This window comes from Silene latifolia, chromosome X, assembly GCF_048544455.1.
Source record: "Silene latifolia isolate original U9 population chromosome X, ASM4854445v1, whole genome shotgun sequence".
Lineage (NCBI taxonomy): Eukaryota > Viridiplantae > Streptophyta > Magnoliopsida > Caryophyllales > Caryophyllaceae > Silene > Silene latifolia.
Genome location: NC_133537.1, coordinates 226,555,002 through 226,573,159, shown reverse-complemented (window position 1 = coordinate 226,573,159; position 18,158 = coordinate 226,555,002).

Genomic DNA, 18,158 nt, shown 5'->3' with positions numbered 1-18,158 from the left:
GCCATTATGAGTATGTGGTGATGCCGTTTGGGTTATCTAATGCACCGGCTGTGTTTATGGATTTGATGAACAGAATCTTCAGACAGTTTTTGGACAAGTTTGTGGTGGTGTTTATCGATGACATCTTAGTCTACTCCAAGACTAAGGAGGAGCATGAGGAGCATATGGGGATTGTGTTGCAGACCTTGAGGGAGCATGAGTTATATGCTAAGCTGTCCAAGTGTGAGTTCTGGTTAGAGAAAGTTTCTTTTCTGGGGAATGTGATCTCTAAGGATGGGGTAGCCGTGGATCCGGCAAAGATTGAGGCAATGACAAAGTGGGAAGCACCAAAGAATGTTGCTGAGATCAGGAGTTTCTTGGGTTTAGCTGGATACTACAGACGGTTCGTGAAATATTTCTCCAAGATTGCTAGACCTATGACAGCTTTGATGAGGAAAGAGAACAGGTTTCGTTGGGATGAGAGTTGTGAGACGGTGTTCCAAACATTAAAGGAGCGTTTGACCACAACTCCTATCTTAGCATTGCCTGAAGGGATCGAGAACTTTGAGGTTTATACAGATGCCTCAAAGAATGGGTTGGGATGTGTGTTGATGCAGAATGGGAAGGTGATTGCCTATGCTTCTAGGCAATTGAAGCCTTATGAGGAGAACTATCTTACACATGATCTAGAGTTGGGTGCAGTGGTGTTTGCTCTTAAGATATGGAGACATTACCTTTATGGGGCGACCTTTAAGGTATTTTCGGATCGCAAGAGTCTCAAGTACATCTTCACTCAAAAGGAGTTGAACATGAGACAAAGGAGGTGGATGGAGCTGATTGGCGATTATGACATGGATATTATCTACTATGAAGGGAAAGCCAATGTTGTTGCAGATGCTTTGAGTAGGAAGAGTGTACATTCTTTGTGTACAGCTCTATCTTTGATGAGGTTGAGAGATGAGGTGGGGAGGTTTGGGATACATATGATGCAGAGAGGGGATGCCATGGGAGATTTGACAGTGCAGCATGATCTTTATGACGATATTCGAGGTAAACAGGCGTTGGACCCCAAGATAGTGTAGTGGAGAGCTGGAGTAGAGAAAGGGACAGTGTCTCAATTCTCTATTCAAACAGATGGTAGTTTGAGGTTTGATGGTAGGTGGTGTGTCCTTAATGATGAGGAGCTGAAAAAGACAATCATGACAGAGGCACATTGTACACCGTATTCAGTACATCCAGGTGGTGACAAGCTGTACAAGGATTCAAAGAACACGTTCTGGTGGCCCGGGATGAAGAAAAAAACAGCTGAGTTTGTGGCCCGTTGTTTGACATGCCAGAGAGTTAAAGGGGAACAGCGACGACCACAAGGTAAGATTCAATCCTTAGAGGTACCTGAGTGGAAGTGGGAATCCATTTCTATGGATTTTATCGTGGGTTTGCCAAAGAGTCAACAGGGTAAAAATATGATATGGGTAATAGTGGATCGACTGACCAAGTCAGCTCACTTTGTGCCAATGAAAGATACATGGACTAAGGCACAATTAGCTATGGCTTATCGAAAGAATGTGCTAAAGCTACATGGAGTCCCTAAGGACATAGTATCTGACAGAGATGCAAGATTTATCTCAAGGTTTTGGAAAGAGTTGCAGGAATCCTTGGGAACAACTTTGAAGATGAGTACATCATTTTATCCTGTGACAGACGGTCAGACTGAGAGAACGATCAAGACTCTTGAGGATATGTTGCGAGCTTGTGTGATGGACTTTGGTGGTAGCTAGGAACAGAGGTTGGATTTGATAGAGTTTTCTTACAACAACAGCTACCACACTAGTATTGGTATGACACCGTTCGAGGCCTTATATGGGAGGAGATGTAGGAGTCCGATTTGTTGGGACGACAGTGCTGAGGCAATGGTTCTAGGACCAGAGATGGTACATGAGATGGTTGAGCAGATTAAGATTATCAAGGAAAAGATGAGAGCGGCTCAGGATAGGCAAAAGAGTTATGCAGATCTACATCGCCGGGATATAGAGTTTCAGGTTGGGGATAAGGTTCTTCTAAAAGTGTCTCCTATGCGTGGGGTTATGAGGTTTGGGAAGAAAGGCAAGCTTAGTCAGAAGTTCATAGGGCCTTATGAGATCTTAGAGCGGGTTGGAGAGGTTGCGTATCGTTTGGCGTTGCCAGCTGCGTTAGAGAGGGTGCATGACGTGTTTCATGTATCTCAGCTGCGGAAGTATGTGAGTGATCCGTCACATGTGTTAGAGGCAGAGAGCTTAGAGCTAGATGAGTCTTTGTCATACCTTGAGGTGCCTAAGCAGATTCTTGACCGGAAGGTTAGGAAGACTAGGAGTGGTGAGACAGTTTGCTTAAGATCCTTTGGTCTAATCACGAGACTGAGGAAGCTACATGGGAGGCAGAGGAGGCTATGAGAGAGCGTTACCCTTTCCTTTTTGATCAGGTATGTATGGTTACGGGGACGTAACCTTGTTTCTTTTAGGGGGGTAGGAGATGATCGCGAAGAGTTTTTAAGAGCTTTTATACCTTTTTCATGTTGTGTCGGTATGTTTGTCGCGGTTGAGTCGGGTTGAGTTTGGGTTAGTAACATGTTTTATGCTGAGTTTTGTTTCGGTTATTGAGTCGGGAGTGTAGTAGTATGTGTCTTTGTTTTGAACTTCGGGGACGAAGTTCTTTTTAAGGGGGGAAGACTGTAATACTACGGTTTTATGAGCCTCTGGGTACTCTATCGAGTGGGCCTTACTCTGTCGAGTAAGGATGTTTTGCGATTTAAAACAGTTTCTGACCTGTTGGGTACTCGATCGAGTAACCTCGATACTCGATCGAGTAGGTGGCACTCGATCGAGTATGTCAGCGACTCGATCGAGTAGCCGGTTTACGGGGGGATTATTTGCCAGGTTTTGTTAATAATGCGATTTAATATATAAACTCTTCCGTCACTTTCTTAATACACTTTACAAACCTAATTACTTTCAAAAGAGAAAACAATCTACGTTCTTCGCATCAATCGCATTATTGGCAAATCCCGGAGCTTGGAAGGTCGGAATTCACCTTTCTTTATACCTTTGTGATCCTTGCGTCGAGGGTAAGATCTACGTACTATTTTTATGGTATTTCATTAAAGTTAGTTAAACCCTAATTTGGGGATTTGGGGGTTTTGTTGTATTTCTTGTTTGGTAGTAATTGTATGATTGTATATTAGGAGGAGGATTCGTAGAAGAGGCCTTTTGATAACAGCTGTTGAGATCGTCTGACTGTGTTGCTTTCCAGGTAGGGTTTCCCTACTCAGTATTAGTCCCATAATGTGTTGATGGTGATTTGTGTTTGTTGATTGTTATCATACGAGTATTGTGACGGTTGTTGGTGTTGATTGCTGTTTAGTAGTTGTGATTGTTTGTATCTGTCTGTGTTCTTCGGGGCGCGTCCCTGGCTGAGTGGAGTCACTTGTGGGAGTGGCTTCACGCCCATTATTCACCTTCTGTGGAACCCGCCACAGAAGGGATGTGCACATTAAGGAATTTGGGTTTATCGCTCAACGGAGATGAGCGGGGATTAGGTGGGAATGGCTGCGGTCCCCCACTGGCGGCGTGGAGTGACCTGTTGCGATAGGCACTTTGGCAGGGCTACACACTTTAGTGTGTAGTCAGTATTGTGGAGTTGGGAATGGAGTTTGGAGTATATCTGTGACGATTGAGCTGTGTTGTTTGTTGTATTGTTGGATTATATAAATTGTGTGATTAGTACTGACCCCGTTTATTGTTTTAAAAACTGTGGTGATCCATTCGGGGATGGTGAGCAGTTGTTGAGCAGGTATGAGTCGAGTTACATGGGATAGCTTGGTGGGAAATGTGTCCTCAACAATAGTGCGATCACATGATTTAAATATCATTATTAAATCTCATACTATGAATACATGAGGGATGATTCTTTATACAGTCGACTGACCGTCATTAGTTGGTAATGATTGGCTAACTAGAGTTTGACATTACTGTCGTGTGACGGTGGTGGTCAGTTGATCCCTTTAGGTCACACCTATAGGATGAGGCCCAAATAGATATTTAATTAATTGTATGCGATATAGATTAATTAATTCCTTAATTATGAGAGTGCAATTTTACGTCTTATTGTAATGTGATTAAATAAGATTAAATTTAGTAATTAAGTGTTAAATTACTAAATTGGTTGAGGTATAATATAAGTTTGGAGGTAGAGGTAATTAGTTATTTAAAGTTACAAGAAGTTGTAATTTTAACTAACTAGTAATTATGGGACCCATTATATGTTGATATAATGGTAGTATACTACTCAAAAAGTGGAGTGTATATTATATTATTAATTGTAATATTTAAGTGTTAAATGATTACATTAATAATTAAATATGTAAGATAGTTAAACATATGACTTATAAGCATTTGTGGGACAAATGACAAAAGGCAAAAATGGACCAAAATGGGTCCAATATTTCGGCCACATGAAGAGAACAAAAGATGCTCTTTTGTCTTTTGTTTGTGTTGGTTATAGTGTGATTGTGACATATCACACAAGCCTTTTCATACTACTTCTTACACCTAGGCTCCCTATACTCTACCTACACTATTCTAAAGAGTAAAAAACAAAGCAAAATAATTCCCTACATGGGAAGAGGCCACCGGTTTTGGCTCCATATAATGAGCATTTGTTGCTCATTTTTCCACTACTAGTTTTGCTTGTTTTTCCTCTAACTTTCCCTCACATGCATATTGCAACAAACTCTCACAAATACTAATACACTCAATATATTACTAGAGGTAGTAATACTAGAAATATTAGTAATATTAAGGGAATATTTCTACTACATATCTAGTTAATATTAGTAGGAATTTTTGGGATTATTCTTGGGTGCAACTTATTGGAGTGTCTTCTATACTTGGAGTCTTAGGAGGATCATCCATCATATTAAGCTCAAGAACAAGTGAAGAAAGGTGACCTTACTTGTGCCCATATTTTCGAACCATTTAACAATGTAAGGAACATTGTTTTTCTTATAAATCTTTCATTTTGTTATGCATGCACTAGATCTAAAGAACATATAATTAGCAAGTTAATTTGTTCACTATTAGAGGAGTCTAATAATAGGTATATGAACCTAACATAGCTGGGATGTGCCACTTTCAGATGATAGAGTCTTCCGTTGTAGCCTGAGTAGTTGTTAAACATTTTATTAGTTGAGTAGACAGTTGGTTTTGAGAACATGTAACCGTATTTTGGTATTTGGTTTTGGATTGTAACCTTTCACTTAACTTTATACTATTTAAATACTGTTTCGTTATTGTCTTATGATTATCATTGCCTCGGGCAACCGAGATGGTAGCATCTTTATACCTGAGTGGTCCTGGTAAGGCACTTGAAGTATGGGGGTGTTACACATGTTACCATTAAGAACAAGAGAATAAGATGCACTGGATACACGCTCCATAATAAGTTTCTTGAAGTGAGCAGGAAAGAGCAGAGCATCAAGCATTTGACTGAGAAATTGCCAGTTCACTGAGTCATATGCTTTTTTCAAATCAACTTTAATGAGGCATCTTGGAGAAACAGTAGTTCTATTGTATAACCTGATGATATCTTGACAAACTAGAATATTCTCAATAATGTTTCTCCCTTTTACAAAACCTCCTTGAGTAGGGCTAATTATATGTGGAAGGACCTTAGCCAATCTGGAGCATAAGAGTTTGGATATCACTTTATAAATGACATTGCAACATGAGATTGGCCTAAACTGAGCAACAGTTTAAGGCAAGTCCACTTTAGGAATTAGTGAAACCAAGGTATGGTTCACTTGCTTTAGGAGTCTGCCATTGAGAAAGAAATCCTTTACCACAGTACAAACATCCTCTCCAATCACCTGCCAGGAATCTTTGTAAAATGCACTAGAAAATCCATCAGGTCCAGGTGCTTTATGGCCTGGTATCTGGAAGACAGCATCTCTGATTTCATCATTAGTAACAGGAAGATCTACCTCAACACAAAGCTCCTCAGTGCAAACAGGGCCCCTCTGAACTACCTGTGCATTCACAGCCTGCATAGGTTTAGTCTCCCCCAATAAATCATGGTAAAATGATAAAAATGCATTCTGAATACTACCAGGATCATTAAGCCAAGTGCCCTGCTCATTTGCAATCCTGAGAACTTTGTTCCTAGCCTGCCTATGTTTCATATAACTGTGAAACATCTTTGAGTTACTATCCCCACTACAGATCCAAGTGGCTTTGGATTTCTGCAACAGGAAGCTATCACATGCCTTCTGAAGCTCATCATACTCTTTAGCAGCATTGATTTCCATTCCAATCAGGTCAGCATTAGATGGATCATCTCTAATATGAATCTGAATATGCTCCAAATGCTTCCACGCCCTCATAGTATTATTCTCAACATCAGCAAATAATTCTCTGTTCAGCATCTTCAAGGGCTTTTTTAGTAATTTAAGCTTTCTCACAAACTGAAACATAGGAGTACCCTGAATGCTAGTCCCCCAAATCTGTGTGACACATGGGATAAAAAGATCAGAACCACTCCACATGTTAAAGTATTTAAAAATCCCCTTCCTAAGTCCTATATCAGAAGTCTGCTGAATCAAACAAGGCGTGTGATCAAAGTAACCCTCAGTATGAAAATGAGCATAAAAATCAGGTCTCTGCTCAATCCACTTATGATTAACCAGGGCTCTATCAAGCCTGCTAAAGACTTTGGTAGCCGCGTCTTGCTTGTTATTCTAGGTGTAGAAAGAACCAGTTGCAGGCATATCCACCATATTGCACTGATCAAGGCACATTTGAAAATCTTCCATTTCCTCCTCAGTAGTCTCGCCTCCCAACCGTTCACAAGGTTTAATCATAGCATTAAAATCACCCCCTATGAACCAAGGACCGTGAATATGCAGGCTTAAAGCAATTAATCTACTCCATAAAGCCTTCCTCATGTACACCATTAAAGGCATAGACAATAGGAAAATTAAAAGAAGTACCATTAACAAGATCCTTAACAACAGTATGGATAAATTGAGCATTATACTCAAGGAATTGGACATTGAAAAGATTAGGTTGCCATAAAATCCACTCTACCTCCTTTATGGTACTGAGTATTTGTAGACACACACCAACCACTACAAATATTATTCCTAACTCCATTTAGAGACGAAGGTTTAACCTTCGTCTCAAGGAGGCCAAACAATCCAACTTGATGATGATGTAGGAACCATTTAATGTACTTCTGCTTAGCTGGACTATTCAACCCCCTAACATTCCAAAAGCCTATCATTGCACCCCCCCCTCTCAGGGGGTAAAGTAATCGTCCCTATTCCAACCTTAGGAGTAGCATTGTTTAAGGCTTCCATGAAAGTATATTGCCCAAATTTAATAGTGCTACTGCCTTAATCAATCAACTCTTGCCTACTCAATCTTATCACTGCTCTAGCCGGGGTAGCTATTTGACTTGTCCTAGCATTGGTACCCTGGTTATTAATAGGTACCACAGGGGTAAAGACAGTCTTAGGACTAGGTTGAACCAGAGGAGAAGGAGCTTTTGGAGAGATAGCTGCCTTGGCCACTGGAACCTTAGTTCCAAGAACTTTGTCCCCTGCAGGTTTAGGTAGCCACTTTTGAACAACTTTCTTCCTAGCAGGAGGTTGGGCTTTAGTTTTCTTACAAGCATTGGTAATGTGACCAACCCCCCCACAAGTTTTACAGAGAATAGGATTCCACTCAAACTCCACCTGAATCTTGACCATATTTCCTTCCTCATCCAAGAATTTAACCTCTTTTAGAGCAGGTTTATCAAATGGAACATCAATCAAAACCCTGGCCATTCCTAACCTTGTTCGCTCCTCAGTAGGTCCATCACAACGCACAAAATCACCAATTAAGCCTGCAATTTTAGGGATACACTGTCCCCAAAATTTAAGAGGCAAATGATGCAACTTAACCCACACAGGAACCACTTTAACATCCGTCTTTGTAAGAGGGTCCTGAGGATGCCATGGACGTAATATTAAGGGCTTATTCTCAAACAGGAAATGTCCTTGCTTTAAAACAGCTTCCTGAGCCTTCTGATTCTTAAATTTAACCAAAAACACACCAGAAGGTAAGAATGAAATTCGATCAATCCCATATTCAGCCCATAATCCCCTGATAAAATCCTCAACTACTTCCCAGGAAGGATTGACTCCTAATATGAAACAAATAACATAGTGCTTCCAAAAATCAAGTTCCTTGTTGACCTCAGACTCAGTAAATTGCAACATACATTCAGGCTCCTCATCAATGGTGGCCAACTTCTTCCCCTTACCACGCTGTTGAATAACCCATTCCTCCGCCTCTTCATTTGTGACAAGATCATCAAGATCCAATGGTGCAATCTCCACCGGATTAGCTGTAATTTGACCACAGACGAAGTCGAGTTCCCTGTAACAGTAAAATCCAAAGAAGAGAAACGATTTTTATTACAATTTTTATGGTTTTTTGTTAAAGAAGATGAAGAAAATTTATGCGCCGTCATTACGAAAATCTAGGGTTTACTGAAAACAATGAAGGTTTCTATTTTTGGAGCTTTTCATCCATTTCTCTTCCTATCTCTAACATTCTTTTTATCGATGTTTCTTAAAAAAAATATATTTTGAGGTAAAGGTAGTAAGTTAATTATATTTATAAGTTAATTAATCCCTTATAAATATTGAGTTATATTAGTTTGGAACTCATAATTGTAAATGAGATTTATAATAATTTTGAGGTAAAGGTAGTAAGTTAATTATATTTACAATAAGTTGTAAATTAATTAAAATGGGCATTGTGATACCCATTATATGTTGTGATAATAATAGAATATTACTCAACAAGTTGAGTATATATTTATTGGTTATTAATTTGTCACATGATAGTTATTTGGTCAAATTAATATTTAATTATGCTAGATAATTAAACGCACGATTTATAAGCATTTACGGAACAAATATCGAAAACCGAAATCGACCCGTAAACACCCCATAACCGGTTATGAGGAGTGTTTAGGACTCCATTGGGTTTTGTCTTTTGTGTTTCAAAAAGATGCTAGAAAACATAATCATTGCATTTTGTCTATTATCACAAGCCTACTCTTACACCTAGTCTAATGCATGCAATAAAAAAATTGAAAGCAAAACCCACTCACCCAAAAGGGGTGCCGGTTTGGTGCTCTTGAAATAGAGCACTTGTTGCTCTATTTTACACACTTCTAATATTGCATTAACTATCACTAATATCTATCTTATAAACTCTCTAAAAATAATATGGTGATATTATTCATAAATTACTAGTGTAGTAATATTTTATAAGGGTTATTACTACAATTTTCTAGTTAAAAACTTGTATTAATTTTGTGTTTAATCTTGGGTGTTCTCTAAAGGAGGTGTTTTTATTTGAGCACTTGGTTGGAAGATCATCCTTGAATATTATAGCTCAAGAACTAAAAGAGAAGGAGTCTCTTTTAGTGCCCAAATTTTATTTACCATCAACAATGTAAGGATTCTTATTTCTACTTGCATGCATGTTTTATTAATAGATCTCTTGATAAAATTAACAAGTAATTTTATTCAACATTAGAGGAGTATAATGGGGGTCTAAGATCCAACAAAAACCCCAAATTGATTGGGCATTCAATTAAAACTTGAAGAAAGAAACATTCAAGCATTTACTTGGTGTGTTGATACAAGAAGGAAAGCAATGGCAAGGACCAAGGGAGGAATCAAGGCAACAAAAACACCAATATTTTCTAAAAGACAACAAGCTCTAGCATCCAAAGCAATGGACTTGGTACAAAGGGAGAAAGCTACTACTTCCACCAACAATGCTATTGAGGAAGCTACTAACTCTATCCCGGAAGTAGAACATTTTAAGAACTATCCGGAGGTAACTTTCTTATCCGATAAGCATAGGCTTGCATTCGAATCCCTTGCCAAAAAAAAGATTCTAGCTAGAAAATTTGTATGTCAAGATGCTTTGAGAAAATTGGGTGTCCTTGAACAAACAAAGGTATTTTTCGAGTCCATGGGGTTAGCAATCCTCTTTGAAATGAATGAATTAACATACCCCTCCTTGACTTTGGAGTTCATTAGCTCCTTGAGAGAGTATAAGATTGAGACTCGAAATTATGTAGAATTCCGTCTCGAAAACAAGAATAGATAGATGCTCAAAGGTGAATTTGGTGAAGTATTTGGGCTTACGTACCATGACCGGTTCACAAAGAAACCATTGGAATTTGATGCCGAACCAATTTGGCTAGCTATCTCCGGTCGTAAGTTCACTACTTTCAAAGAGTGTCATGCCTTGTATATTCATCATCCGGGTATAAGGTATTAGCACACGTTCGTGGCAAACACTTTGATTAGTAGGAAAGAAGCCAATCACTTGACGGAATTAGACTTTGTTTACCTTGAGTCTTTCTTAAACGTTGGTGGGAAACCCAAGAGTGATTATAATGTTCTTCAACTATTGATAAAAAGATGGTTGGATATTGAGAATGGGAAAGACAGTGCGGCTTTCATTGTTAATGGAGGCTTGACGACGAGGTTGGCAAAACATTTTAACCCGGATTTCAACAAAGATAACACTTATAAATCGGTAAAAGGGAGCCATCTTCTTGACATGAGCAACATGATTCACAAGTCTCAATGAGTTAAGCATGATAACTTGGAACATACCTATGAGTGGCTCATCAAGGATGCCAAGTCAATTGTCTTACCAAGTATGATTTGTCGCATCTCCACCCACCGGACCAACTACCTCATCCCCGTTTTCGAGCAAGCCGAGACCATCATCAAACAACAACAAAAACCAAGAGAAGAACCCTCCTCCTCCATTGTTACACCACCTTATCCCTTTGCCTACCAAGAGTTCAAAGCTAATGGTGCTATGGCAGGCAATGACTACTTGACCCAACTAATGCAATACATGCATAAATAAGCTCACAATGACCGGGTGAATGCATATGACGCCCAATATCCACCCATCTACCATCTTGCTAGGCAAGGACTCCTTGATCCTTCGAGTTCTTTGCCGGATTGGGTGGATAGGAAAGTGTTCTTTCCTATTGCTTCTCAAGATGAAGAAGGGATATAAGGAGAGAGGAGGAAGTTGATGAGAGCAGGGAAGATAGTGGGTCTTGCCAAGATGATGAGGAAGAAGACCAAAGTTCAAGTGAAGAGAATGATGGTGAAACCTCCAGTTCCATGGAGGTAGATGATGATGATGATGATGTCACGATGAGTGACAATCGATGGTTGAAAAAGCATGAAGGAGGGCACTACAATGCGAGACATAGCTTTCTACAACCGATAACTTAATTCAATACCCGTCCTTTGGGATCCGACCTTTACTTACCACTCTACTAAAAGTAGTTTGTTCAGTTATAAATATTGTTATGGTTGGTTGACTTAGATGACAAAGTTTCGAACCGCACCACTTACCCACCAACCAAGACCACCACTATACTCCCCACTCAACTCATGACCCAACCACCTCAAGGTTAGCCCAGGTCAGTCATGGTTTAAGGGTCAAAACCCCGTCTTAAGACGGTCACACACTAACAACTAAAACTCATAAAAACACTCGTTGAAAGCCCTAAATGGGTGGTCAACGGCAGTCACATGGTGGTCAAAGACGGGTCAACGATGAGTCATGGTCAAGGCGGGTCAACGGTATTAATTAAATAATATAAAGGCTAGCATAAGACGGGCTTGTGGGAAATATCGGTATATTTCATCAAGAAAATTCAGATTATAACGAAATTATGTAATATGAAATTACGAGTCATAAACGAAATTGCATAAACAAAAGAATAGAGATTAAAATTAACCTTTGGTCCTAGCAATTTGGCCTAAGAACAAATATCGAGATCGATATTCTCCTAACCGTTGCACCCAAGATGCTCCGAGAAATGCCTCTTTCTTGCTAGAAAGAAAACCCTAATTTCTAATTATTTTTTTAGGGTTTTGTGATGAGAGTTTTTTAGGTCAAAAATCAAGTGAGAAAAATGATCCCCTCTATCCTCTTTTAACCGTGCAAAAGGGAGAGGAATAGGGAAGATATTTTTCTTCTTTTTTTTCCTCAAACCGTGAATCCCAAAAAATAAAGAGAGAAATCTTCTTATTATAGGTTGGTTTTATATTGTATAAAATGTGTATATTTATCAATTGTCATTTATGTCGTCACGTATTTAGTAAGTCCACACACAACAGTTTGTAGTCGATTTATTAATACCGGTCTGTCAACATTTATTATGACAATTTCGTATAATATATACATTAACTATAAATATCGCATATTTATAATTTGCTAATTAAATATAACCGTTTATGTTTAATTACGAATTAACATCTTAATTCGTTTAAGCTAACATTATATACATTAATTAAATATAACTGTTTATATTCAATTTACGAATTAACAATTAATTCGTCTCAGCTGATATTATTTAATTGTATTAAATAATCGACTCATCATCACGTTGACTAACCTTTTAGTCAAATACATGGACTAACCTTTTAGTCATATAAGGCATCAATGTGATTATATTTTCATATAATCACATCTCTCAAACACATCCTTTAGGTGTGACTTTTAGGGACCAGTTGATCATCGCCATCAGTATGATAATAACGTCAAACTTCTAGCAAGCCAACCGTTATTAGTAAACGTTAATCAACTGATAAAATACTAAGTATACCCTGTGAACCTATAAGAGATTTATACACGTTATCACACTAACTGTGGAGGACACTAGCTCCAACAATCTCCCACTTGTCCTCACAAGTGTATGTGTGATAACCGATTCTCATATCCTTAATTTATCCCACTCAATGTAAAACAATTTGCAAAATCTGTATTCACAAAGGTCGTATTTTTCAAGTGATCAATATCAAGAGTGGTTTTCCCGACTAGAGAGTAACTTAACTGATAAACGAATCATCATTCGAGCATGGCCATACATTTCAGTTACAACTCCTCGAGTGGCCCTAAGAAATGACTAAACCTGATAAAGGTTGGATATTTTCTTCAACTCGAATCCTGCAGATATAAGCACAGTATGAAATGACCCAGTAAAAATCTGCTTAGCCTCCTGTTTTGGTCGACCATGAGAAAGAAACCAAAGTCACCCAAAAACTGCCTTAACCTCAAGAGACAGTCGATAGTCAAAAGAATCGACTCTAGGAACACAATGGAAGTCCAATCCACGACCTGGCACCGAATGTTTTTAAACATTTAGGACTCCATTATGTTGTCACAATGTCCTACGAGGTATCGTTATAACTCGCATCTGTGATCGATCAGCCAACCGTTTGACTTATGGCTCGTTGAACCCACCATCAATCAACTTCACAATATAATAGCAGAGTTATCAGCTCATGTAGGCGATTACGGACCAAAACAAATGTAATGTAATTCAGTTCACTTTGTGGCGTTCAATGTTGTCGTACAATCCACATGAAAAACAAAATATGAAATAATACGATGAAGTTATAAATAGCATATGAAAAAGAAAAAGTATCGAATCCATAAGCAACTAGTACAACTCAGGAACACGTTTAATTCCCATGGAAATAACGTGCCCTTCATGCTTATCATATTTCAATGGTTTAGTGAGAGGATCCGCGATGTTGTCATCCGAAGCAATCTTGTCAATCACTATCTCCTCTTGCTCCACGTAATCACGGATCAGGTGAGCCTACCGATGTACATGTCTAGACTTTTTGCTAGACTTAGGCTCCTTGGCCTGGAAGATGGCACCTCTATTGTCACAATAGATGGTTATTAGGTCATTCGAACTAGGAACTATGGTTAGTCCTTGTAAGAATTGACGCATCCATATAGCTTCCTTTGCTGCTTCTGAAGCGGCATAGTACTCGGATTCAGTAGTAGAATCTGCTACAACTTCCTGTTTGGAACTCTTCCAGCTGACCGCAGCACCATTAAGAGTAAAGACGAATCCAGACTGAGATTTCGAATTATCTCGATCTGTTTGGAAACTAGCATCTGCGTAACCGATTGCATATAGCTTAGTATCTCCTCCTTAAGTTAATGACCAATCCTTAGTTCTCCGTAGGTACTTAAGGATGTTTTTAAAAGCCATCCAGTGTATTTCACCTGGATTTCCTTGGTACCAACTCGTCATACTCAATGCATATGCCACGTCTGGACGTGTGCATATCATGTCATACATGATTGATCCTATGGCTGATGCATAAGGAACGCGACTAATGCGTTCAACAACTTCAGGTGTCTTGGGTGACTGAGACTTGCTCAAATGCATCCCAGAAGTCATTGGAAGGTTCCCCTTCTTGGAGTTGGTCATGTTGAACCTTTCAAGAATCTTATCTAAATAAGACTCTTGACTCAGTGATAACATCCGTCGTGATCTATCTCGATAGATACGGATTCCCAATATGCGTTGTGCCTCACCCAGATCTTTCATCTGGAAATGGTTATTCAACCATCCTTTTACCGAAGATAAGAGAGGAATGTCATTCCCAATCAAGAGTATGTCATTGACATACAATATCAAGAAAACAATCTTGCTCCCACTCGACTTGACATATAAGCATGGTTCCTCGACCGATCGAGTGAAACCATACTCTTTTATCACCTGGTCGAAACGATGATTCCAACTCCGAGAAGCTTGCTTAAGTCCATAAATGGAATGTTTAAGCTTGCACACTTTCTTAATATTTTCAGGATCTATGAAACCTTCGGGTTGTACCATGTACAATTCCTCCTCCAAATAACCGTTTAAGAAGGCGGTTTTCACATCCATCTGCCAAATTTCATAGTCATGAAAAGCGGCAATCGCTAAGATTATCCGAATGGAACGCAGAATAACTACGAGTGCAAAGATTTCATCATAATGCAATCCGTGCACTTGAGTGAAACCTTTTGCCACTAGTCGTGCCTTATAGGTATCTGGTTGCCCTTCTACAGAATGCCTTATTTTGTAAAGCCATTTGCACTGAAGAGGTCGTACCTTGTTAGGTAAATCAAGAAGATCCCATACGTCATTCTCATACATGGAGTCCATCTCGGATCGCATGGCTTCAAGCCATAGCTTAGAGTCGGAACAGGTCATGGCACTTTTATAGGTAGCGGGTTCATTACTCTCTAGGAGCAAAACGTCATTTTCCTCGACCATACCAATGTATCTGTCTGGAGGATTAGAGACTCTACCCAGCCTCCTAGGTTCCTGAGGAATGTTAACCGTATCATTAGTTGAAGGAACATCTTCCTCCATCTGTTCCTCGGTTGTTGGTTCTTGAATCTCCGACAGCTCGAAAGTTCTATTACTTGACTTGTTCTAGAGAAATTCTTTTTCTAAGAACTTTGCACTAGCCGCAACAAAAACTCGATGTTCAGTAGGCGAATAGAAGTAATGACCAAACATTCCTTTTGGATAACCAATAAAGTATGTCTTGACCGATCGTGGGCCGAGCTTATCCTCGTGTCTCCACTTGACATAAGCCTCGCAGCCCCAAACCCGAATAAAGGACAAGTTAGGGACCGTTCCCTTCCATATTTCATACGGAGTCTTGTCGACAGCTTTAGACGGACTTCGGTTAAGTATAAGAGCAGCTGACAAAAATGCAAAACCCCATAATGAATCAGGTACTACCGTGTGACTCATCATGGATCGAACCATATCAAGTAGTGTTCGATTTCTCCGTTTGGACACACCATTTAATTGAGGTGTTCCAGGTGGAGTTAACTGTAAAACATATCTACAGTCTTTAAGGTGTTGATCAAACTCATTTGAAAGATATTCACCACCACGATCTGAACGGAGAGCTTTAACCTTTCTTCCCAGTTGGTTCTCAACCTTATTCTGTTATTCCTTGAATTTTTCAAAAGACTCACTTTTATGCTTCATTAAGTAGACATATCCGTATATACTCAAATCATCCGTGAAAATGATAAAATATCTATAGCCAGCTCTTGCGGTGATTGACATAGGTCCACATACATCAGTATGTATGAGTTCTAATAGGTCATTAGCGCGCATTCTAACACCTTTGAAGGAAATTCGAGTCATTTTGCCGATAAGACATGATTCACACGTGCCAAATGATGAGAAATCAAATGTGGAGATAGTCCCACTCTCAATGAGTTTCTTTACACGTTTTTCATTTATGTGTCCCATTCGACAATGCCATAGATAAGTTTGATCTTTGTCACCAACATTTAATTTCTTATTATTCACATGTAATATATCTGTGATTTGATCTAAGATATAAATTCCATTAATGGAAACTGCTTTACCATAAACCATTTCATTAAAAGAGAAAATAGAGCTATTGTCCTTTATTGAAAATGAAAAAACCGTCTTTATCAAGTACGGAAACAGAAATAATATTCTTAGATAAACTGGGTACATAGTAACAGTTATATAAATATAACTCAAAACCACTCGGGAGCTGGATTACGTATGTTCCCATTGAGACTGCAGCAACTCTTGCTCCATTCTCGACTCGCAGGTCCACATCCCCCTTTGCGAGGGGTGTGATGTTTTTTAGGCCCTACAGATGATTACACAGATGAGAACCACAACTAGTATCAAGTACCCAAGTTCCGAAACTTGCATGGTTAATCTCAATCATATGAATATAAGATGACATACCAACAGGAGTGACGCGGCCTGCTTTTATGTCCTCACGGTACACGGGACAGTTCCTCCTCCAATGCCCAGTATTGTGACAATGGTGGCACTCAACGTTACCGCCCTTGCTCTTTTCCTTGCCTTGTGAGCCACTATCTCACCAGGCCTACTCTTACTGTTTCCTGACTTCTTAAACTTTGGCTTTCCTACACTTAGGTTGCCGTGAGCTTTGCCCTTACCCTTATTCTTGTTGGAAATCATGAGAACATCTTGCTTCATGCTCCCACTCAATTTCATATCCTTCTCGGTCTGTACGAGAAGTGAGTGTAGCTCATGAGGACTTTTCTTCATGTCATTCATGCAGTAATTTGCCCTGAAGAGGGCAAAACCATCATGAAGTGAATGAAGCATACGGTCAATGACTATGCTCTCACCGATTTTGCAATCAAGTGCCTCTAGTATCTCGACATTCTCAATCATGTTAAGAATGTGTGGGCTAACCGGTTGGCCCTTCTGGAGTTTTGCATCAAAGAAGTGACAGGTATGCTCATAAGTAACGATTCTCGGTGCTTTTGAGAACTCATTAGTGAGCATGGTGAAAATCTTGTTTGCACCTTGGGCAATGAAGCGTCTTTGCAAATTGGTTTCCATTGCAAAAATGAGTACGTTCTTTATCGCACCCGCTTCCATGACGAAGTCACTATAAGCAAGTGACTCGTTAGCGCTTGCATTGGGGCCTGGGTTTGGCGGTATTGGCTCAGTTAAGTACTTGAGCTTTCCGTCAGCAATGGCAGCATTCCGTAATGATGCCTCCCAGTCCGCAAAGTTGGACCCGTCATTCTTCAGTCGTGTGGACTGATTCATGTGGTCCATGAAAGTTTTGAGCCAGGACTCGCGTGCAAGTGTGGCACTTGGCATAGGGACATCATTATTTCCAGCCATTTGTTGTAAGCAGTATTATCAATATAAAACGAATTCTACACTGCAAAAAGAAGAAGAAAACTATAATAAGCATACTCATCGTTATGATTTAAGTCTAATGCAAAACTGTTATAATGCGAAGACTCAAGCATTTATACAATTGACCTCCCTCAAGAATTATATAAATGATCCCAAGACTCAATTATCTGTAAATTGATAAGCCAACCTCTTGGCTAATTCTACTATTAGAATTCTTGGTTGATAAATTTCTGTAAATTCTATCTATAGTCCATCATAATCACGAGAAACTCTTCGGATTATAATGTTGAGGTAAAATAAGTCAACACAGACTACTTACCCAACGTAGAAGGGGTCACATGGAGAGTAAGGTCCTATATGCCTACCGACGAAGAAGGGATTCATAGTTGTTTGGCCTATAAAGACTAGTCTCAATTTTAGTTTTAGAGGAAGATCCCATCAACTTTATTTTAATTCATTTTAAGTGAACTAATATCTAACATGCGAGAATGAATAAACTAAGATGATGGCTAAAAATTGTGTGACATCTTTATGTCCATGATAACTAACATCCAAAC